Source organism: Papaver somniferum, unplaced genomic scaffold (assembly GCF_003573695.1).
Source record: "Papaver somniferum cultivar HN1 unplaced genomic scaffold, ASM357369v1 unplaced-scaffold_92, whole genome shotgun sequence".
NCBI classification, from domain to species: Eukaryota; Viridiplantae; Streptophyta; class Magnoliopsida; order Ranunculales; family Papaveraceae; genus Papaver; species Papaver somniferum.
The window spans coordinates 158905-166385 of record NW_020652304.1 but is presented as its reverse complement, the minus strand read 5'-3'; positions in this window follow the sequence as shown (position 1 = coordinate 166385).

The following is a 7481-nucleotide window of genomic DNA, read 5'->3' as shown; positions in this document are numbered from 1 at the left end:
GTGGCAGGGGGTGGTGGTTCTGCAGAGGTGAAGGAGGAGATGAGTTCGATGGGAAAGAAGGAAGGGTGCGTTTGGTTTGGTAGGGGAAGGTGTTAGGTACTATGGTGTTTGGCGGTTGCAGCAAAGTTTGATGAACAGCGAAGATGAGTCGTGGGATGTGGAGATGATGGATCGATCTGACGACGAGATGGAAGGGAGCTTGTAGCGACCGTCGGATGTATAATACATCAAAATTAACGGCACAAATTAGATTTAGGTGCTGTAGTGTGAAGCAGGATCTTCAGATTTTGATGCACGAAGATGAGGCGACCGTAGGATGCTGAGATGATCCAATCTGACGGCTACAAGAGAAGTGGGCTATGGATATTGGAAATGGGTTTGGGTGAGGGTTTTGGGCCTTGGGTATGCCAAGCCCATATCTTCTTTAAGAACAATTCTTCCTCTTCAAGCCCACTTCTAGCCTTTTGGTCTTGTGCACAACATTCTTCGCGGCTTCCTTGTGCGATTCCTCTTGGCTTCCACCACTTTTCTGCTCTTTTCGCTTCGTAATTCATCCAAACTTTATTTCTAACCTAAAAATACAAAATTAATTAATAAAAATATTTATTCTTGAAAACAATGAAAATACAGAATATGGGATAAAATGTAGAATTAATGCACAAAAGATGAGTTAAATGCCAATAAAAAGGGATAAATATATACAATATTTGGCACTCATTATTACGTCCTGCGGGGCAACGCGCCAAAGGCGTAATTTTCCGGTCCGTCACAGTTGGTATCAGAGCAAGTTCTGAGAAAACTCTAGGGACTTGTGCGGAGTGGACTCATTGGCGATTATTTTCTTTAATGGAAAACTTAAAGTTGGAGAGTAGGCCAACTTTTGCGCGGAAAGAGTTTGTAACTGCTTTGCCAGTTACTATGCGAATCGAGTTGAGCTTGTTCAAGTATTGTGAGTTTTCCTGGCCTAACTGGCACACCACTTGCGAGTGGGACGGTGGGTAGACAATGGTACTGATCATCCTCACACATTGGAAACTGGCCAATGGTGTGCGTTGTCAGGCCCGGCTAGCATCCCACTTACGAGTGGCAATCTGGATGACCGTCAGGGACGGTGGGCAACTGGATACTGTTCCGCACAGTACTGTGCTAAGATCTTGTCATTTCAATGACATCAACCTTGTGAACCTTAGGGATTCTTGGGTGGTGGTATGGGACGCCATCTAGGATACCTTGTTGAGATATCCTTTTGGCATTGGTCAATTGATATTCTTGGTAACGTTGTGGACTCTTTTTGGATTCCTGAGTATGCGGTATGGTACGTTTACTTAGAAGGTCCTAATTGATGTTCCATGCCAAACTTGAAGAAACCCGTGATTTCTGAGCACCTGGTACGGGACTTTTGTTCAGGAATCCAAACCGAAGAGATTGTCCATAATAGTTTTTGTTTTGAATTTCGGGGACGAAATTCTTTAAAGGGGTGAATAATGTAACACCCCGTGTTTTTAGCATGGCGCATGCTAAAATATGCGCCATGGACTGAGATGAAGCTTCATCCAAAGCTTCCGTTGCGTGGTAAGAAGCATATTGGCTTAAGCCAATATTGCGTCAAAATGGCGCATTATGTGTGGCATTTGGCCAAGATCCAAATCCCGCATCATCATGATGCATTAGGCCAGTTGGATAGGTGGCCTTGAGCTTGAAGCGTAATCATTGCGCATTACGAAAGTTATTGTCCTAGAGCCAATACCGCACAATCTCTCTGCATCAAGAAAGAGAAGACTGGTCGAACGAGTAATGCACAATCATTGTGCATCAGGCCAGAGAGGGATGGCAAAACGAGTGTTGCGCAATCATCACACACAATCATTGCGAAAGAAAGCAATCATTGCGAAAGAAAATAATCATTGCGAAGTAACGCAATTATTGCGCGCAATGATTGCACATGAACAATAAAAGTGGGAGTTGATGAATGATATTTGCTCCCCTAGGGCTGCACAAACCCGACTCAACCCACCGACCCAACCCACACCCGCCTCAAATTACCCACATCTGACCCAACCCACCTAGGAGCGGGTCAACTATGGGTCACAACATCAAAACCCATAGTATTGTGGGTCGACTATGGGTCAAAGCTTCCCTCACCCGACCCAACCCACCCACCCACCTAAATATTTCTTAGTTAATATTAACCCTTAGATTACCTATCATAGATGAATCACAACCAGTGAAGTAGTGATATATAATGCCTAAACCTAAATCGTTAACTTCACTTCAGTCTTCACTTCTTCAATCACTTCCTTGAATAGTCTTTTATCTTTTGAGCTTCGAACAATTGAACTCATTTCTTGTAATTTGTATGCACTTTGCAACTTTGCACCAACTTCTTACTTCTCTGGATTATAATTATCATTTGTTTACACTTGACTTGGGGTCAGTTCTTTAATTGTCATCTGTAAGAGTCTTAGGTAAGTCTGTAACTTTTTTTTTTTAATGCAATGTAACTGTAATGTGTATTTTATGGTGGGTAACCCACCACCCACCCGACCCAACCCATTGTAATGTGGGTCGGGTGAAAACCGACCCATTGTTATGTTGGGTTGGTTGTGGGTGTCAACTTCTGCTACCCACCATCAGTGGGTTGGGTGGTGGGTGAAGCCAAACCCGACCCAAACCGACCCATGTGCAGCCCTATGCTCCCCTAATCAAAGTTGTAAAAATGTCAAATAAACATATATAGGAAGGGGTAGTTGGTTGAAGGTGCATATACAGACTATGTGCCAAGTAAGCTTCATAGCTTAGACGGAAGAGTATAAATGATGCCTAAGGCTCATTTATAGTTGCGTAGCCTTCGGAAGAGGGAATTTGATGCTTATGCATCACTATGCCATATTGAGGACCCGGTGATGCATAATCATTGTGCATCATGAAGGAACGGTCTATGCGACTAGGTCATTACCATTTTTACTAGGCTACGGCCTTGCAAACGAGTTGGTTAAGCTTATGTCCCTTCGTTGATGAATTACGGTCTGTGCTTGATCCCTTTAGAGTAGGGAAGGGTACGTAGGCATCCGCAATGAGTTGCAGCATTGCGGGTCCAACACTTTGTCGCTCATATCATCTAATTTTGAGGTGATTGCGGCATTTTGGCCTTTCATATCATCTGGCTCGGTAACTCGATGCAAGAGATGATTGCTGCTAAACTTGATGAGTCAAGTTGAATTCCATTCATTGGATGCGCATACTTCCTATCGAGCTACAAAGAGCAAGCTACAGCCTATTTGGAGGCTAAAATCCCGAGTGTCATAATTTAGCTCAAGAGGAGTCCATTTTGATGGGAAACAGCCCAAAGATCAAGACATGTGGATCTATACACGGCCACCAGAATATAGCCAAATTCCATCATTTAGGGCCTCAAAAGGCTGTTTTTCCCGTTTCAAGAAAGTTTTTGGTTTTCGTAATAAACCCTTTGCGGATCAAGGGTGAGTGGGAACGAAGTGGAATCTAAGTTAGCCGTATCATGCTACACGAGCATTCTTGGAAGGTCATATGGACGTGCATTTTCCAAACTCTAAGGCTCAGATCATAGTAATCATCATGGCGCACCGGGGTATATTATGTCCTGCGGGGCAACGCGCCAAAGGCGTAATTTTTCGGTCCGTCACAGTTAGTATCAGAGCAAGTTCCGAGAAAAATCTAGGGACTTGTGTGGAGTGGACCCATTGGCGAGGATTTCCTCTAATGGAAAACTTAAAGTTGGAGAGTAGGCCAACTTTTGCGCGGAAAGAGTTTGTCACTGCTTTACCAGTTACTATGTGAATCGAGTTTAGCTTGTTCAAGTACTGTGACTAAGTGGCACACCACTTACGAGTGGATATCCGGAAGACCTTCTAGGACGGTGGGTAGACAATGGTAATGATCATCCCCACATATTGGAAACTGGCAAATGGTGTGCGTTGTCAGGCCCGGATAGCATCCCACTTATGAGTGGCAACCTGGATGACCGTCAGGGACGGTGGGCAACTGGATACTATTCCACACAGTATTGTGCTAAGATATTGTCATTTCAATGAAATCAACCTTGTGAACCTTAGGGATTATTGGGTGGTGGTATGGGACGCCATCTAGGATACCTTGTTGAGGTATCCTTTTGGCACTGGCCAATTGAGATTCTTGGTAACGTTGTGGACTCTTTCTGGAATCCTGATTATGCGGTATGGGACGTTTACTCAGATGGTCCTAATTGATGTTCCATGACAAACTTGAAGAAACCTGTGATTTCTGAGCACCTAATGTGGGACTTTTGTTCAGGAATCCAAACCGAAGAGATTGTCCACAATAGTTTTTGTTTTGAATTTCGGGGACGAAATTCTTTAAATGGGTGAATAATGTAACACACAGTATTTTTAGCATGGCGCATGCTAAAATATGCCTCATGGCCTGAGATGAAGCTTCATCCAAAGCTTCCATTGCGTGGTAAGAAGCATATTGGCTTAAGCCAATATTGCGCCAAAATGGCGCATTATGTGTGGCATTTGGCCAAGAGCCAAATCTCGCATCATCATGATGCATTAGGCCAGTTGGGTAGGTGGCCTTGAGCTTGAAGCGTAATCATTGCGCATTACGAAAGTTATTGGCCTAGAGCCAATACCGAACAATCTTTGTGCATCAAGAAAGAGAAGACTGGCAGAACGAGTAATGGACAATCATTGTGCATCAGGACAGAGAGGTATGGCCAAACGAGTGTTGTGCAATCATCACACGCAATCATTGCGAAAGAAAGCAATCATTGCGCACAATGATTGCACATGAATAATAAAAGTGGAGTTAATGAATGATTTTTGCTCCCCTAATCAAAGTTGTAAAAATGTCAAATAAACATATATAGGAAGGGTTAGTTGGTTGAAGGTGCATATGCGGACTATGTGCCAAGTAAGCTTCATAGCTTAGACGCAAGAGTATAAATGATGCCTAAGGCTCATTTATAGTTGCGTAGCCTTGCGAAGAGGGAATTTTATGCTTATGCATCACTATGCTATATTGAGGACCCCGATGATGCATAATCATTGTGCATCATGACGGAACGGCCTATGCGAATAAGTCATTACCATTTTTACTAGGTTACGGCCTTGCAAACGAGTTGGTTAAGCTTCTGTACCTTCGTTGATGAACTACGTTCTGTGCTTGATCGCTTTATAGTAGGGAAGGGTACGTAGGCATCCACAACGAGTTGCAGCATTGCCGGTCTAGCACTTTGTCGCTCATATCATCTAATTTAGAGGTGATTGCGGCATTTTGGCTTTTCATATCATCTGGCTCGGTAACTCGACGCAGGATATGATTGTGGCTAAACTTGATGAAGCAAGTTGCATTCCATTCATTGGATGCTCATACTTCCTATCAAGCTACAAAGAGCAAGCTACAGCCTATTTGGAGGCTAAAAACCCGAGTGTCATAATTTAGCTCAAGAGGAGTCAATTTTAATGGAAAACGACCCAAAGATCAAGACATGTGGATCAGCAGATCAACATGGTCACCAGAATATAGCCAAATTCTATCGTTTAGGGCCTCAAAAGGACGTTTTTGCCATTTAAAAAAAGTTTTTGGTTTTCTTAATAAACCCTTTGCGGATAAGGGTGAGTGGGAACGAAGTGGAAGCTAAGTTATCTGTATCATGCTCCAAGAGCATTCTTGGAAGGGAAAATGGACGTGCATTTTCCAAACTCTAAGGCCCGGATCATAGTAATCATCATGGTGCTCCGAGGGAAATTACGTCCTGCAGGGCAACGCGCCAAAGACGTAATTTTCTGGTCCGTCACAGTTGGTATCAGAGCAAATTCCGAGATAACTATAGGGACTTGTGCACATTGGACTCATTAGCGAGTATTTTCTTTAATGAAAAAATTAATGTTTGAGAGTAGGCCAACTTTTGCGCGGAAAGAGTTTGTAACTGCTTTGCCAGTTACTATGCGAATCGAGTTGAGCTTGTTCAAGTAATGTGAGTTTTCCTGGACTAAGTGGCACACCACTTACGAGTGGATATCCGGAAGACCGTCTGGGATGGTGGGTAGACAATGGTACTAATCATTCCCACACTATTGAAACTGGTCAATGTTTTGCGTTGTCAGGTCCGGCTAGTATCCCACTTACGAGTGGCAACATGGATGACCGTCAGGGACGGTGGGAAACTGGATACTGTTCATCACAGTTTATGCTAAGATCTTGTCATTTCAATGACATCAACCTTGTGAACCTTAGGGATTCTTTTGTGGTGGTATGGGACGCCATCTAGGATGCCTTGTTGAGATATCCTTTTGGCTCTCGCCAATTGAGATTCTTGGTAACGTTGTGGACTCTTTTTGGATTCCTAAGTATGCGGTATGGGACGTTTACTCAGAAGGTCCTAATTGATGTTCCATGAAAAACTTGAAGATACCCGTGATTTTTGAGCACATGGTATAGGACTTTTGTTCAGGAATCCAAACCGAAGATATTGTCCACGATAGTTTTTGTTTTGAATTTCGGGGACGAAATTCTTTAAAGGGGTGAATAATGTAACACCCAGTGTTTTTAGCATGGCGCATGCTAAAAGATGCGTCATGGTCTGAGATGAAGCTTCATCCAAAGCTTCTGTTGCGTGGTAAGAAGCATATTGGCCTAAGCCAAAATTGCGCCAAAATGGCGCATTATGTGTGGCATTTGGCTATGAGCCAAATCTCGCATCATCATGATGCATTAGGCCAGTTGGGTAGGTGGCCTTAAGCTTGAAACGTAATCATTGCGCATTATGAAAGTTATTGTCCTAGATCCAATATCGCACAATCTTTGTGCATCAAGAAAGAAATGATTGGTCGAACGAGTAATGCACAATCATTGTGCATCAGGCCAGAGAGGGCTGGCCAAACGAGTGTTGCACAATCATCACACACAATCATTGCGAAAAAAAGCAATGATTGCGAAAGTAAACAATCATTGCGCGCAATGATTGCATATGAACAGTAAAAGTGGAGTTGATGAATGATATTTTCTCCCCTAATGAAAGTTTAAAAAATGTCAAATAAACATATAAAGGAAGGGTTAGTTGGTTGAAGGTGCATATGCGGACTATGTGCCAAGTAAGATTCATAGCTTAGACGGAAGAGTATAAATGATGCCTAAGGCTCATTTATAGTTGTGTAGCCTTGTGAAGAGGGAATTTGATGCTTATGCATCACTATTCCATATTGAGGAGCCGATTATGCATAATCATTGTGCATCATGACAGAACGGCCTATGCGACTAGGTCATTACCATTTTTACTAGGCTACGACCTTGCAAACGAGTTGGTTAAGCTTATGTTCCTTCTTAGATGAACTAAGGTATGTGCTTGATCCCTTTATAGTAGGGAAGGGTACGTAGGCATCCGCAATGAGTTGCAGCATTGCCGGTCCAGCACTTTGTCGCTCATATCATCTAATTTAGAGGTGATTGCGGTATTTTGGCCT